General features: G+C 46.2%; 1 protein-coding gene across 3 annotated transcripts in view; it reads right to left on the bottom strand.

Annotated features, from left to right (window-relative positions):
- The window catches only part of LOC139753708 (chaperone protein DnaJ-like), a 294,700-nt gene that overhangs the window by 201,666 nt on the left and 74,978 nt on the right, over nt 1–18,056 (bottom strand). The gene's annotated exons all lie outside the window — the stretch shown is intronic.

Below are 18,056 nucleotides of genomic sequence, written 5' to 3' on the forward strand. Positions count from 1 at the left end.
TATTTATATTCAATGTAAAAGACAAACAGGGTATAGTGTATGTGGAATCCAAGCGTTTTTCTTTGGATGTCGTCATTTGTACAAGTGGCCACGGGGCCGGTCGCACATTACGATCAACGGATATACTACGGTTCTGAGAGACGGTTGTAAATGGTCTATATTGCGAACGTTGATTTGACTGCGACTCTCTCCGGATACAGCGATAAGGCTCTCAGACATTACACGATGTGGACTTAAGACGCAGAGTCTGCTGTACACGATGGCACACAGCCTTAGATAAAACCTCTGCGAATGCCGTGGATTCAAAAGCCTAAATGGGACGCAGACGCACGTGATCGAAGGGCATGGAAAAAAAGGACATGACAGTAACGGGCGTTTCATAGGAGTTGCCTTAGTCTATTGCCTGACGAAGTAAGAACTTCAGACGATCGTGGAAAATCTCCCTCTCCGTCAGGATAGGCGATGTTACCAGCGATGAATGGGTTAATGAATGGGTCATTGTGTGGGGGTAGTTCACACCCCTGGAGGCGTTCACTGTGTTGGGGAAATTCACTCCCCTGGAGGAGGTCATTGTGGGGTGGAAGTTCACGCCCTTTGCAGGACCCACAGCTCAAAATTCGAGCGCAACCTTCCCGCACAACACTACCATCTTATCTTTCTTGAAGACCATTACCTCGTTACCTCCTTCGTCAGGCTGGTTATCATAGCGGTCATCAGTAATCCACCTAACGCAATGAATCACTCGATAATTTAATGTTAGCAGCAATTACTTTTATCATAAGTGAATCATCTATGACTCGTGAGTTATCTTCGACGTTATATCTCGTTCTTATGAGCTGCTGCAGCGATGACATCGAAGTCCCAGTTTTCCAAAAGGCTGCGACGATCGCCAGTAATGGTTAGAACCAAGGGGCATCGCTTGGGTTGTCTGCGCCCACTCCCACCACGGCTGTGAGAAGGTATGATAGCAGCTCTCGCGGCTGTGTATGTGTGTGTGTGTGTGTGTGTGTGTGTGTGTGTGTGTGTGTGTGTGTGTGTGCGTGTGTGTGTGGCGACCATCGAGTGGGACTCAGAGAGAAAGAAATAGGAGTTACATTGAACCAGTCGGCACAAAGGGGTGATGTAATTGGCCCACCTGACTATCCACAAGATGAGAATATGTTTTGCATCAACCCATGTCGGAGGCTCATGTCACCTCGATATTGCTACATATATGCTTTGCGAGCGGTTATGGCAACAACTGTAGAACCTTCAAAGGGAGAACGTTCTAAGACTTCTGAAGGAGAACCATTAGGCTTCGAAGGGAGAACACTAAGGCTTAGGAGTGAGAACCCTGGGGCCTCGTAGGGAGAACATTAAGGCTTCTGAAGAACATTATTGCTTCGTAGGGAGTTCACTAAGGCTTCGTAGGGAGTTCACTAAGGCTTCGTAGGGAGAACACTAAGGCAGTAAACAAGATAATATCGTCACCTTAAGCAACTGGGCAAAAAAAAAAATATCGAAAAAAATATTAAGTTACAAATGATCATTGAATGTTAACCCACTCACAAATTTTCAAACGAAGAAAAGAAAAATTGTTCGAAAATGGAAATGTTATCTTCGTGTTTTGGAAACTTTCGCTGACTTTCAGAATAATAACATTTGATGACAATGATTCCTTCAGGCGCGTTTCAATCTAATAATTTTTTGCCTGCCCACCTAAATAACAATCTTAGGGATCTGAGTTCCTGTGAGGATAACAGTGCGTCTGCTGGACTAAGAGAGCCATATACGTCAAACATCATACACCTCAAAAAAAGAAAAATAGATAAAGACCTGTTCCAAAAATGTAAACGAGTTAAACTCATTTTCCGATGAATGTTGTGATCAACGAGTCGTTTAAATGACCCAGTCACACAAAAAAAATGATCTTAAGATCATTACCACTTGTCAACAAAAGGCTATACAACACTCAATGCCTCACGCGGCTGTGGGCCCTAAAACCCGTGTAGTACTGAAGTCGAATTAAGCAGTAAAATGACAATTATTGACCCTGATGGTAAGGGTCAGTATTAGAGGGCCAGTATGAAGCAGGGTGTGACGAGGGCCCCCCCTTTCCCCTTTCCCTAATCCCGCCCACCCCCCACCCTCCCCTTCTAAAAGCTTAGACGTGTACAGTGTAAAGGCTTCGTAAGACATAGCTATGTACGTCTCCGTCGTCGTGTACGTACGTTCCCCACCCCCCCAACCAGCCCCACAAAAAGGAGGAGTGTCCAGCTCAAGGACACTGTAGCTTTTCAACAATAAAATTCTGTGTAGTTTATCTCATGTGTTTCATTTTGTTCCCTCCTTGACTGACTGGGTGTGTGCTCCTCTTCCCTTGTATGACAGAATGAAAAGGTTTATCTTTGACTTATGGGTGACTGATGGGGCTCAGACAACATCAACCTTGATGGGGCGATGCGGTAAACAACACACTTTCAAAGTATGTGGAGCCTTGAGGACGAGTATAAGACACAGTTCCTTGCAACACATAGACCCTTCTCCTCCTATCTGTACACTCACGCCTCATATACACCTCTCTATCTCCCCCTGCTATCTAGCATGAGAGATACACGTCAGTAGAGACACATACGAATAGATCAAGAGACACTTCAACCCTGGAGGGTAAACAAAATTGCTAAACACTACATCATTACCTGGGGAAAATATTAATTAATCAACTGATAATAAGTAAGTCATTCGCTATCAAGTTAATGGAGCTTTTATTCGGATGTCTGCTCCATTAACCCATCTGGCTTTATCCATGCTAAATCACCTGTGGCTTACACCCCACTATCACGGCACTACCCCTGGCTTACACCCCTACCAAAACTACATTGATCCTGGCTAACACATCACCAATGCTACGTTAATCCTCAGTGTGATCTGGCTTTCTCCAGGAGCCACTGACCGGCTCGAAGTGACTTGGCTTTAAGTGAGGGGTCACCCCAGCTCGACCCAGGTGTCATTCACCAACTCAAGAGTAATGACCTGGCTTGACCTAGGGTTAACTTAACATTGAACATTGTCAAGTTTATCTGTACAAAATATTCGTTATCTATCGCCACATCTTATCATGTAAAAATAGAGTTTATGTACACACAGCACAAAAATTATCTTCACACTTTCAAGGTGACATAATATGACATAAGGACGAAAAAATCTGAGAGCATGACAACCTCTAACAGTTAACAGGTGATCATTCTGAGACCTATCGTTCACTAGTGTAAAGAAATTTCTGTGCTGTGTGTACATAAGGGTAATATCGTGTATTACTGCACCGTGACATGGATGCTAAGCTGTGCTCAAAAATACTGAGATAGTTAATACGCTCACATGAGTCTTGTTAAGCGCTTACACTCACACATCACGCCAGTGATTAACCCTTCTTCCATCAGGACACCTTTGATAATCTCTAACACAAATGCCCTCAGCACAAACATTCTGTTCTTTCATCTTTTCTTCGTCAAGAAGATTAACCATTTATGATCTTTCAAAAAGTAATGATTTGGTCTTCTTTACCTAACAACATTGTACAGCAGGTGTTAAGGGTGGCATATCGGCAAGTGACTGAAAAGATATCCTGATGTAGAAGATGTAGAAGTGGATGACGAGAAATCCCTTTGAAAAATGGAATATCCTTCTTGTCACTCGACTTACTTAAGCCAACAGGATAAAATGGCTTAATCACTTAAGGTTGGTGGTATAGAGACGCCATATTTTGCCATATATATTCTCCTTATGTACCTTAAGGTGTCACAACCACAGACAGACAGACAGACAGATTCTCATACACATGTCGGAGGCAAAGTCAAGAGCATATCCAGGCATACACGCTGGTACGGACAGACGCACAGACACACGGGAAATACAGATGTACACGCATGATGCATACCATTGTACCCACACACGCACACACACACACACGCCCCATCGCAACCTGGGACCTACACACACACACACACACACACACACACACACACACACACACACCCACACCCACACACACACACGGGAAATACAGATGTACACGCATGATGCAAACATTGTACCCACGCACGCACACACGCCCCATCGCAACCTGGGACCTACACACACACACACATACACACACACACACACATACACACACACACACACACACACACACACACACACACACACAGGCACGCCTGCTCCCCACATCCACGCCTGTCACCACCTATCATAACACCAAATTTGCCTCTAAAAGAAAGTCTTCAAAGCCGACCGTGTCTTCCCGGGACTCTTCAATAATCCAATCGCCTTAGCTCCGTGTTGTGTCGCGAGGCCTTGGGGTAGGAGGAGGCAGGGGCGCCGCCCCCGGAACCCCAGGTATTGGAAGGAGCGGCGATCAACCGAGAAATAGCGCGTTAAAACGTCGCATGAGCTCAATGTAAACAAAAGATCCAGAGTCGAGTGTTGCACCTGGTAAGGATATGCTGACGAGGATCATTCGCATGCTGTTTATACAATGTCCTTTGAAGACGAGGGAGGAGCAGGGGTGTGTCATCGCTTCCTTCTCCTTCTCTCTTCCTCCTCTTCATCCTCCTCCTCCTCCTCCTCATTCTCTTCTTTCCTTCTCTTCTTCCTCATCATCTTCACTCACACTCCATCTCACTCTCTCTCTCTCTCTCTCCGGCTTCCTCTGCCGGAGTGTTGTATGAATATACAAATGGAGTGCGATGGTGAAGTGTCACAGATCGAGCCTCCGTGCGACAGCTTAAAATGTACAAAACACACACACACACACACACACACACACACACACACACACACACACACACACACGGAGTCAGTCAAGCGTTTTCTTCAAGAATTGTGACGTAGACAAGATGATACCTTGGCAGATTTACATGTCTATGATATGGCATATATACGTGTTTTATAACATGGCAGACGTACACGTTTCTAACATGGCAGACGTACACGAATACAACATAGCACATGTACGTCTTTATAACATGGCAGACATACACGTTTCTAACACAGTAGACGTACACGAATACAACACAGCACATATACATGTTAATAACAAGGCAAGCACACATTTCTAACACAGTAGACGTACACGAATACAACATAGCACATGTCCGTGTTTATAACATGGCAGACTTCCATGATTACAGCATGGCGACGAACACGATTCAAATTATCGTTCATTATTCTTTTCTGAGGTTTTGCTATGGGCATCGCAGTCCACAGAACTCATTATACCCCAGTGGGAAGGTTGGACATCAGGTCTTCTTCCTCCCCAGGGGGGGTATATTGATCTGATATCCCCAGTGGGAAGGTTGGACATCAGGTCTTCTTCCTCCCCAGGGGGGTATATTGATCTGATATCCCCAGTGGGAAGGTTGGACATCAGGTCTTCTTCCTCCCCAGGGGGGTATATTGATCTGATATCCCCAGTGGGAAGGTTGGACATCAGGTCTTCTTCCTCCCCAGGGGGGTATATTGATCTGATATCCCCAGTGGGAAGGTTGGACATCAGGTCTTCTTCCTCCCCAGGGGGGTATATTGATCTGATATCCCCAGTGGGAAGGGTATACCATCAGCCATCCTCAGAGAGCATATTGATTTTATGCCCACCACTGAGGAGGGTTGAACGTTAACCTTCCACTGGTTAACATTAACTTTCCAGTGGTTACATATCACTTTTGTGACCCAGCTTGACAGTGGTTTCATGATGATCTTGAATGTATAGATAACTTTCTTCAACCTTTGGAATTGCATTCCCATTTTTTTCAGATCACCCGTAACACTTCCCTAGCAGAAGGACTAATGGTGACCTGCTTTTTCCTTGTCATTCGCCTCTGTTCCTCCACCCTTTAGGATTTTAGGTAATCCTTCCTATGGCTCTCGACATCTCTTTAAACATTCGATAAGGTGTGGCATAAAGCTTTGCTTATCAAACTTTCCTCCTTTAGATTCCCTGATTTTCTGTGTTTTGTGTACAGTTAATTTTCCAGTCGTTTCATCGTAGTTATTCATGGTGGATCGACCGTTTCATCTCAACATCATTATACGTTATAGTTCTGTTTTATCACCTTCCCGCTTTCCTCTTCTCTCTATTAATGCTCTTAATTTTTCCACCGTCTTAATTCTTTTCATTCCTGCAGCCAACGCTTCTACTCAACACACTTCAGCTCACCTTCCTTTACCTACCTCACTCAGATTCTCATTCTTTTTCTCGCACCGAACATATTTCCATTCTTCATCCCGCTCTGTGCCAACATCTTGGAATGTGAAAGCGGGGACCTGATTAGATCTGATAGTGCAAAAACGTAATTCTTTTTATCTCATTCAAAATCTCACTCGTTCCCTACTACTGTGCTTTTGAAGCACTACAATGCCGTATCCCCACCAACCACCTTCCTCTACCACTCCACTCCCCTCATCACCCAACTCCCCTACAACCTCACTCCCCACCACTCATCACCCAGCTCCCCCACGGCCCCACTCTCCACCACTCCGATTTCCTCTTCACCAAGCTTCCCCATCATCTCGCTCCCCAACTCCCCATCACCACTACACTCCCCAACATTCCACCCACTCCCCTTACCACCTCAACCCCCTCACCACCACGTGCCCCACAAGCGCCCCCATCGCTCCCATCACCGCCGCGTATCTCAAACCGTGTAACTCCGTCAGGAAACGAACTGTTTACGCAACGAAGGTCGTATGTCGCCACCCATAATTTGCCTTAACTTGCGAGGTTCTTCTTCGGATAGCAGCAGCCTTCTGCTCTGCATCATGGGTGTAGGACCAACAGGAATCTCCTCAGTAAGATGTTAACTTCTGCGAGTCTGAGTGTGACGTCAGTGTGCAGATGGCTGAGGGAGCTCAGCCTCTCTGCTCCCGTCGCTGCCGCCTCCTCCTCCTGCAGTCGCTGCAGAAGGAGGAGCTTCTAAGAACACCTGATAGATATATACTAAACATTGGTTTACTATCTACGAACTGGATGCGAAGGAAACTTGTAAATCGAATCGCTGAGGTCACGGAAGACGATGATTTAAACATATATTGGCTGATGAGTGTATGTAGGAGGAGAGGAAAAACTATGCAAGTGGTTCCAGTAATGAGGGAGAGATCCGCTCCAGGAAACTGGAACATTACGTCCAGGTGGGGGAAAAATCCAATCATTCCAGTAGGAAAAGGACGAATTACCTTAGCAAGGAGGAGAGGGGGAATTTTTTTTTTTTTTTTCTATGAAGCGGCTGGTAATATCCTTCACGCGATGGTACCAGGATGTCCTCAAAGTTTTTCCTCCTCCTGTCTGATGGTCCGCGAGCTCTTGGCGTCAAAAGACCTCAAGAAGACCACCATTCCAAGCAAATCAGTTTCGAGGAATTTTAGACTTATTTTTTGCCCGGCACAGAGAAATGAAGAAGAAAAAAAATCCCTATTTCATCTGCATGGATAAAATCTGGTGTTACCGGACTCTCGGTTGTTTGTGGTTCCACCGCGGGCGACGGGTCGCCTTCAGCAAGGCTGTACGACTGCCTCGCCAAGGAAATTCTCTCTCTGAAGGAGTCCATTATCTCCTTGCTGCTGGTTGTAGCGCACCCTCGAAGCTACATGAGCCCCGTAAATGGAGTGCTGATAATCATAAAGAAATCTACTTTCCCTCTTTACATTCACAACCTCTTAGGTGAAGGACACTACTGACGAAGGCCTGCGTTTCTGCTGGGGTGGCGAGCGAGCACGCGGGTTTGAAGCGCGCCATGTGCATGATGCAAACCCGAACGTCTGGGCCAGAGGTAGAGTGAAAATCTGGCTTTATTCCCTACGGAACTTTTCAGTTATTCAGTTCAAGTGCTTCCTGCGGGAGTTCGAGGTCTGTTCTGCACCTATATCTCCTGACACCTTTGTTGGTTATACATCTTGTGTTTCTTTTAGTCTTTATTTGTGTTCAATACACGTAAAACGTATAAAGAATATGATGTTTTTTGATAGTCTATATATACGTATATACGAGCTGCTCAGACGGTACAACATTACCAGCAACGAACAGGCAAGTGGATCAGCTAAGTCAACTGCAGAACTTAAGCCGAAGAGGGAGGAGGGTGGATGAAGGGTGGAGACACTCTCCTCTGTGTCTCTCTCTTTCACCTCTGGGTAGGAAGTCCCTGTGCCTCGTTGTGGAGGTAGATTCAACGCAGCAACCTAGATATCCAGAATGACCTTGAGGGCCAGGTCAGAGGTAGGGCTGTTATTATACCCAAGGGTCGTACCTTTGTGCTCAAGGGTCGTACCTTTGTGCTCAAGGGTGGTGTAAGTCGTCACACTCAAGGGATAATAAAGTCAAGGGTAAGAGTAACCTATAGCCTAGTATGATTACTGTATAATATCAGTGTGATTACACTATGACTGTACCGTGATTACAGTGTGATTACAGTATTCATGAACCATAGGTTATGTCAAATGAAACCTGTAACCAGAGCATCCTAAAGTATCAACAGACTTTGTTATGTCAGTGAGACATCACACTTATCAAAAGTTCACTTATAATTCTAAGTGGTGTCCCGAGCGTTCACATAACGACCGTACCAGCGGCGCACACCAATTAACAAGAAGGTAGCAGACGGCGGTGCTACTGTCAGCTGTCTACAGGCAATTCATCCCGTGTCATGTCGAGGATCGAAGGAAACCATTGGTCAATTGAGAAAGGTTGTCATAACCATCCAGTAAGATGATGGGGTTACAATGCCCGTCTCCTATACGCTACCAGAGGCGAGAATCATTTAGGAAAAGTGTGTGTGTGTGTGTGTGACGGGAGCACTCTGTGGCTTATAGTATTTCCTTATCTCTTTTTTTCGCTTGAGGATACAATAGGTATTAAGGACTGCAGTAAGGAGCTAGTTGCTGGTCACTGGCATCCTTTTCTTTGTATCCCGCTCTTTCCTTGCGTTCTAGAGTGTTCTCGTACGATGGCGCCATGTCAAGGGCGTATAGATTTCTTCCTCTGGCTGACAATTCAACATAAACATCAGAGATCCACACTGGCGACGCGTGGCTCCATATCCAACATGGTAGGCTTCTGGGGTCCAATGAACCGCCCGTTTTGAAGCGGTCTGGAGACGTATGCACCAATCTACCGCTCTCATCGCAGACCGAAAGAGTTTGCATGATGTGTTAAACACTTGGGCATTAACCTTAAATGTTCACTGAAATAACGAGCAGTGGGTCTGTCTGGGACATCGAATTGAAAAGAATGAATGGGAACAATGGGGTATACGGGTAGCGACGTGCTGTTAATGGGCCGAACCATATAGCATAATGAATGGCAACTGAAGCCATCCATGCAATATCTACGGACACTGGCTGCGAAATATGGACCAGAGTGTCCGCTGAAGGAGGGAACTTAGATATCCACGGAAGTCAAATAAAGGAATGAGTAAAACGGTAAAATGATTTATCAAAGATAATGAATAAGATAACCTGAGAAAAAAAAGAAGGAAAAGGAAAGCTTCAGAACAGAATGAGAGAGTAAATGAAACAACGAGACCTTCAGAAAGCTTCACAAGAATGGGAGAGTTTCTGCCTGAAATGCTACTGTACCATAATGTCATCAAAATGTGTGAGACAATAGAATGAAGCAGTGAGTGAAGCAAAGAAACCACTAGCATGAAGCAACGAAATGAAACAGTCACCGATACGGCAAACCACGGCATCGATCACTGAGAACATCCAAAACTGTACATCAAAAGCAAATGAGACAAACATAAAGCGGAAGACTTAAGCTGAGCTACAGAACTGAAACAATGAAGCAGAATAACAAGTTGAAAACGCTGTAGCAATTACACCAATACGGAATAGCGTTAGCAACACACACACACACACACACACACACACACCCACACCCGAGACAGCGAATGAAACAGCGTTCGAAACATCGCTATCTCATACTCTGTTTGAGACAACGACCTCCCCACGGAGTCGTTGGTGGACCCACGACCCCTCACACAAACACCTATAACATCCTCTGCGTCACACTAGATGTAATATGGAGTTGGGAAACAAACTATTGCCTCAAAAGTTGGTCGCCCTAATGTTTTTATCCACTAACAACACAAACGAGGAGGAAATTGTTATCCTTTGAGGTCAAATTGTTCTCCCCCCCTGCTCCACATGAGGCCGGATATTGCCTAATTTCCAGCAGAAGGCTCGACCAACAATTTTATATGAATTTTCTTAAATATATTTTTGGAGGGATACGTTGTTTTCTAATTATTTCAGAGCCTTGTGAGAGGATGTGGGACGTGAGAGGGTGCTTCAGGCGCACATGTGTGTGTGTGTGTGTGTGTGTGTGTGTGTGTGTGTGTGTGAGAGAGAGAGAGAGAGAGAGAGAGAGAGAGAGAGAGAGAGAGAGAGAGAGAGAGAGAGAGAGAGAGAGTGTGTGTGTGTGTGTGTGTGTGTGTGTGTGTGTGTACGTTGGTGTACGTAGGTGCATATATGTATTCGTATGTTTGTTGAGCGTTTATGTTTGTAAGCTTGAGTCTTATTGGCACCACCACCGTTGTGCATATAAAGGAGGGAGGGTTGTAAATACCCGTAAACCCCCTAGCTCTATATCCTCATATCTCAGTCACAGAAGTACTTAAATCCTTCAGAGTTACGTGGAGCTCCTCTTCCTCCTCCGTACACTCCCTCACGTCCCTCCGTACACTCCCTCACGTCCCTCCAGTACACTTCCTCACGTCCCCTCCGTACACATCCTCACGTCCCCTCCTTACACTTCTTCATGTCTCATCCGTACGCTTCCTCACATCCCTCCGTACACTTCCTCATGTCCCCCTCCGTACACTTCCTCAGCGTCCACCAGCACTAATGACAAACTACAAACTACAAAGCACCACTACTGACACCTCTAACAAGCTAACGAGGAGGACACCATCTACCTCACATACCACTAACGACCCATCTTCGTCTAAACTATCGCTTCTAACAAGCTCTCACCACCACCACCACCACCATCACCACCACCACCACCACCATCACCACCAATCACCACCACGGCAAATCTAACAGTGCTGGGGGAAAAGGGAGGAGGTGGGTGGGTGGGTGGGTGTTAGCAGTAAACCAGCTTCTAGCTCCAACCATGGCCTTCACCCACGTCTTAGAGATCCACAGGGAGGGAGGGATTCCTCCCCATAACACCTTCCCCCAACACGGAGGAAATTAGCAGCAGTAGCGGCAGAATTTTAAGTCAGTCTTTTAAGGAGGTAGTCTTCCCCGTGCTACGAGGATCTCTCTGACGGCGTGAGTGTGGAGGAGGAGGAGGACGAGGAGGGGCCGAGCTGCTAAGGTCGGCATCTGCGACCACTTCAAGATGTTAAGTGCTCTCAGAGAGTGAGGCGTGATACTCAGTGATCAGTGCTGCATGATACTCAGTGACCAGTGCAGCATGATACTCAGTGACCAGTGCTGCATGATACTCAGTGACCTGTGCTGCATGATACTCAGTGACCAGTGCAGCATGATACTCAGTGACCAGTGCAGCATGATACTCAGTGACCAGTGCTGCATGATACTCAGTGATCAGTGCAGCATGTTACTCAGTGACCAGTGCTGCATGATACTCAGTGACCAGTGCTGCATGATACTCAGTGACCAGTGCTGCATGATACTCAGTGACCAGTGCTGCATGATACTCAGTGACCTGTGCTGCATGATACTCAGTGACCAGTGCAGCATGATACTCAGTGACCAGTGCAGCATGATACTCACTGACCAGTGCTGCATGATACTCAGTGACCAGTGCTGCATGATACTCAGTGACCAGTGCTGCATGATACTCAGTGACCAGTGCTGCATGATACTCAGTGACCAGTGCTGCATGATACTCAGTGACCAGTGCAGCATGATACTCAGTGACCAGTGCAGCATGATACTCAGTGATCAGTGCTGCATGATACTCAGTGATCAGTGCAGCATGATACTCAGTGATCAGTGCTGCATGATACTCAGTGATCAGTGCAGCATGATACTGATTGATCAGTTACATACATATACACATGGACAAAGAAATAATGAAGTAAAGACGAGAGACATTAGTTACTCGTATCACCAATTTGGTCATCCCTATTGAACAGATGATGTAAATGTGATAGAGGAGGTAAAAAGGAATGCAATACAAAGTGTACCTGAAATAAGAGAACCGAATTACGGGGGCGAAGTTAGCAGCTGTGTATCAGTCCATGATGGAAGAGAGAAGAGAGAGGGGAAAGTCATAACTCACAGTCATCTAAATGCCATACCTATAACATATCTAGCTATGGACCTACAGTACTCTAGCCATAACGTTTGTAACAAAGCATTACAGTCCTATCGTTATAACATACGTAACATCTTACAGTACTGTACCTATATGTAACATCGTCTCATCCGTACTACTGCTATAACAGATGTAACGTCGTGTTACCAGTAATATAGCAGTAACATATGTAACATTATTAGGTCTGTTGTATAGTTATGTGTGTAACATCTTGTCAAGTATAACATTAACATGCACCAACTAAACAACATGATCTTCCACGTAACATAACTTCGAGGTCCACCTTCCTAGGACCTCTTCACTTCGATGTCCAACCCCAAGAGAACTCAGCACTTCGTTGTCCACTTCCCACAGGACCTTTTCACTCTGCTATCCACCTTCCCAAGAACTCTGTACTTCCAGGTCCATCTCCTCAGGATTTCCGACACTTCGAGGTCCACCTTCCAGTAACCTCACCCGTTAACACTAACGCTGGCATACATGACCACACTATCAACCCCTCACCCAACAACCTAGAGTGGCGTATGAAACCAGCAGTACCACACTTAATACTCTCTACTACAGCTACACATCCACTTAAACACACTTATACTTCAGGACCCTCATCTCCGTCTCCTCCCGCCTGCCGCACATCTCATCACCCCTCCACTACTCCGGCCTTCGGTCGCAAGCGGCAGCGATACGTCGCCTAGGAGATTCCTGGGGCGCCGCCCCTCTGGTCGCGTCTTGTAGCACCTTGGGGTTTTGCCTGAGACGAGAGAAGACGCGGGAAAGAAACTTGGTCCCTAACGATTCGCTAATCCTCGTGTGATAATTACTGGTTGAATTATAGTAGGACATGGCCTCAGTCGCCGGGGAAGTGATGTTAAGCGCTGCTAATCTCCTTTAATTAGTCATACATTATGTTAATTGGTCTTGAAGAAACAGCCGGCTTAATGAGCGAGGTTAATTACCGCTCTTTGTTAGATCAGCTGGGAGAGGGACACGTGTGAGAGGGGAAGATTTGGAGGAGGGATGAGAGAGGGGCACGGACGAGAGGGGAAAGAGGAAAGAAAGAGAGATAGAGAGAGAGAGAGTGTGTGTGTGAGTGGGGGATAGAGGAAGAAGGTGAGGGGGTATGTGAGAGAGAGGGGGAGACTGAGGAAGAAGGGCACTTAAGAGGTGTGAGTCGAGAAGAGGGACGGATGTGAGAGGAAAGAAGAGAAGGAGAAGAGGGAGGAGAAGGGCATGCGTGAGGGGGAGAGTAGAGGAAGGGGCACCTGTGAGGGGAATAGTAAGGAGGGTGGCTTGGGGGAAGAGGTGCGTGGTAGATGGAGAGAGTGGGAGGGAGCGGCATATGTGAGGTATGTCAGAACGTAAGGGGGAGGAGCACGTGTGAGAGAGGAGAGTAAGAGAGAGCAAGGGAGAGGGGCGCGAGGGTATACTGGAGTAGGGCATTCCGGTTGGAGGTGAATATACAGGAGGGGAATATACTGGAGGAGGGTACACTGAAGGAGGGTATACTGAAGGAGGGTATACTGGAGGTATACATACTGGAGGAGGAGGTTGGGTGTGCCACTTGTGAGGGTCGGGTGATGGGGGCGGAGTGGCTGGATGGGGAGACATTACGGGGGCTAGGAAGATTTAAAGGGAGTTGGGAGAAACTAGTTGGAGGTTTTAAACACTATTAGGGTCTGGGGAGACACTTGATGATTGGGGAGACAATGATGGGGTCTGGGGCGATACTGATGGGGGCTGCAGAAACACTAATGCGGACTAGGGAGGTACTAGGAAGCCAGGGAGACACCAGTGGTTGCTAAGGAGAAAATAATGGGGGCTGGGGAGACGATATTGGCGGTTAGGAAGGTTGACAGTCACTAGAGGAAGCTGCGAAGACCCTTGTGGAGGCTGGGGAGAAAATACTGGGCTTGGGGAGACACTTGCGGAGGGGATGGGGGGAGGGGGTTGGGAAGGCACTAAATGGGGCTGCTAAAACCTTAGCGGTGCCTGGGGAGGAACCTATCGGGACTGGGAGGTATCTGTGAGGGCTGGGGTGACACTAGGACGGGTGGGAAGACACAAATGGGGGACTAAGAGATTAGTGGGAGGTAAGAGGCGCAGTAAGGGGGTAATGAAATACTAGTGTTGTGGGCTGGGAAGACTGGTGAGGGCTGGGGAGACATTACTGTGAACTGGGGAGACACAAATAGGGTGGGGAGACACAACTAAGGGTCAGAAAACATTGGCAGAGGCATGGAACACTAGCCTGTGAGTAGGAGACGGTATTGGATACAGGGCAGACACTATTGAGGACTACAAGTGGTGTGAATGAAGGGGGAACTACTGAGGCCTTGGGAGACATATGTGGGAAATGGGAGGCTCTTGATCGCAGTTTTTCACGTTAACGAAGTAGTGCCATGAACAGATGAAGAAAGTCGTATCAGCTTATATCTATTCTCTAGTTGTCAGGTGTAATCCATCCAGAACACAGCTCCCTATCTATAACCAGGCCACACAGACCCTGCCATGGTTTATCCCGGACGCTTCACAGGCCCTAGTTCAGTCCATTGACAGCATGGCGCCATCCACTATCATTTTTACCCATATTACTCTAGAATTCACTTCCTTACACTCTATCACACACTTCCATAACTCCTGCTTCAACAGTAGTGCTACTCTTTCCTTAGCTCCTATCCTCAAATAAACTCCCCATCTCTACTCTCTTCTTATCTTAGTTACATACACACATATTCAGACACCAAAGCCATAGCCTTTGATGAGAGTGAGCACTCCCTGTTTTGGCTCCTTCTTCTATTTCAAAATTTTGAAACTGAAATAGAAGAAGGGGAGGGGAGTTCCCAGCCTTCCCAATTCCCGACCCGTTTAGTCGTCTTCTACGACACGTTGGGAATACGGAGGTAAAATTCTCTCTCCCCTACCCCAGGGATAATTATTGTTATGAACAAAAATGTGGGATTGGGAAAAAGTCTTAAGTGAAAATGAGGCAATGTGTGGGAAGGTCCATAACAGGTGGACATTACTGAAGTAAGCGAAGCAAGAAAGAGGCAATGAAAGAGAGAAAAAAGTGGCTGAGGAAATAACGATGAGGTGGACTCTCTTAATGAGTGGGCATTGTCGCTGGTCCGCTGAGAAGGTACCAGGTGTGGGGGAGAGAGGAGGGGAAGGCAGGGCGAGGGTGAGAGGGGAGGAGGGAGCAGTGTGGGAGAAAGGATGGACTAGATGGGGAGATAAAGGGAAGGTGGTTGGGGAGAGACGACAGAGGAAGAAAGGTGGTAAGAAGGGGAGTGAGGGAGTGGGGAGAGATGGAGGGGAGTAGGGAGAGCAAAAGGGGAGTGTGGGGAGCAGGGAGTGGGAGAGGAGTGTGGGGAGCAGGGAGTGGGAGGGGAGTCTGGGGAGTGGGGAGAGGGAAGACTCGAGGGACTAATATTTGAGGATCTATTGTATAATCAATCATTTATATGAAATACTGTGCATCTCAGCACTGCATGACTACATTCATCATTAGAATCTATCAAGATGCAATTTACACAACCTTAAGAAAAAGGAAAATAGAATGATGAGGGACCGGGTTATGATTCCACATTTCATTTATCTTTAAGAAGTACAAGCAGATTCAGTCCCTCCAGACTCTGGTCTGCTTGCTTATATCAAGGGCTACCACCACCTCCCTCATCACCACCATGCTCTCCCACCCTAGTCATCACTACACCCTCCCACACCATTAGCACTCCCTCCCTCCTTAGTCACCACACCCTCCATCAACACCACTATTCCCTCCCTCCCTAATCACAACCTGAACGGCGGATGGCTTTGTCCAGTAGATAACCACTCCCTGCCGTTTTCCTTCTCCCTACGTCCCATATAAGCCACACAGCCTTCCTGCTCTATAATAAACATTTTCCCCTGAAATATTTTACCCAGTGACTCGCAGTTTCTATCCAAGGGAATGGATGAAAACTATCAAGTGTGTGTGAGGGTTAGTCACCGTGCGTTGGGCGATTTCATCATCCACAAATGGGTATTTGTAACTTGAGGTGCTAGGTAGATGGCATCGTTAACCCTTGTCCCAGACGCTTTAGAACCAATATATTTCTGCATCTTCCCAATAGATGGCTCTGACTGTCATGTCTGACTCAGAGGTTCCGTTCATCAGTTACTACATGGGTTTATATTTAACGTATTGGCTTGGACGCCAGCTACACACTCAACAACAAACTTTTCAGAAAACACTGATACGTATTGACTCGTCATTTTAAATACTGTACAGCCAATATTTGCCAACAATTAGGAATAATTGTGTTTTGTTACCCAACTCATTCAAACCCTTTCATTAGGTCATTGATAATAATTTGCATCCTACTAATGCAGTGTTAAAGATGGGCATCTATAAACTTGTCAAACAAACAAACAAAAAAAAGTATATGGATCATTAATTGACAATGATGATTTTTTGAATGTTTTTTAATGTTAGACGAGACGGCACAGATAATACATATTTATCATCATTAATATTTTCATAATTGTTATCATTATCATTAATATCATAATTCTATTCTAATTATCATTATCATATCCCGATTATGCCAGGACAAGGATCTCTTAGCGGGACATATGATCTATTCCCCAAAGGCGTCCTGGAAAGAAATTAGCATTAACTTATTCCAGAACCGATTTCTCTTGGAACTGTACCTCAGCTAAGTAAAGAAAATGAGGTCGGGTTTAACTTGTGAAGCATACTTAACCACTCAGTGAAGAGGACCTGTCCAAACCAGGTTTATAACTCGTATATAATGCCATACACAACGATATTTTGACCTTAGTCCCCATTGGCTCGTACGCGACAGACTTCCATTTTCTATCGTGAGGTGTTAACGGTGACTCCGCTATAAATCCTTCGCGTTTAGTGGGTCCTGTGTGCAGGGCCCACTGTAGTACTGGAACTTCTACTTGGCCACCACCAGGACTAGGAGCCAGAGGCGAGAGACAATATCTGATAACCATCGTATCCATGGCTGAGTGAGGTGACGTGAGCTGAAGTCTCTGTCGATTGGAGATGTGATTAAGCGAGTGACGGGGATGATCCAGCGAGTGATGACGATGATTCAGCGAGTGATGACGATGATCCAGCGAGTGATGACGATGATCCAGCGAGTGATGACGATGATTCAGCGGGTGATGACGATGATCCAGCGAGTGATGACGATGATTCAGCGGGTGATGACGATGATTCAGCGGGTGATGACGATGATCCAGCGAGTGATGACGATGATTCAGCGGGTGATGACGATGATTCAGCGAGTGATGACGACGATTAAGCGAACCAATGACGATCAAGCGAGTGATGAGGGTGACCGAGGGAAAGGTGAGGATGACTAAATAATGAGAACGATCAAGTGAGGGATGAAAGTGAGTAAGCGAGTGATGAGGATGATTAAGCGAGTGATGACGTATATAACACCTTTAGATCAATACCATTTCCTTTTAAAGATTAAGCAATGACCCAAACTTGACCAACGAGCATTCGTATCAAACCTACAACCTCCTACAAATCTACAACCTCCCACAAAACTACAACATCCACAAATTTCTCTTCACGAGTAGGTAACTGGCTTTACGCCCTGGCTGGTAACACTGTTGTATCCATAACCCATCATCAGCTTGTGGGTAACATTGTTTTTATCCTAAGGATCATGTTAAACCTGTTGGTCAATATGTCTGGAAACATAAACCTTCCAGT

The sequence above is a fragment of the Panulirus ornatus genome, chromosome 15 (assembly GCF_036320965.1).
Source record: "Panulirus ornatus isolate Po-2019 chromosome 15, ASM3632096v1, whole genome shotgun sequence".
Lineage (NCBI taxonomy): Eukaryota > Metazoa > Arthropoda > Malacostraca > Decapoda > Palinuridae > Panulirus > Panulirus ornatus.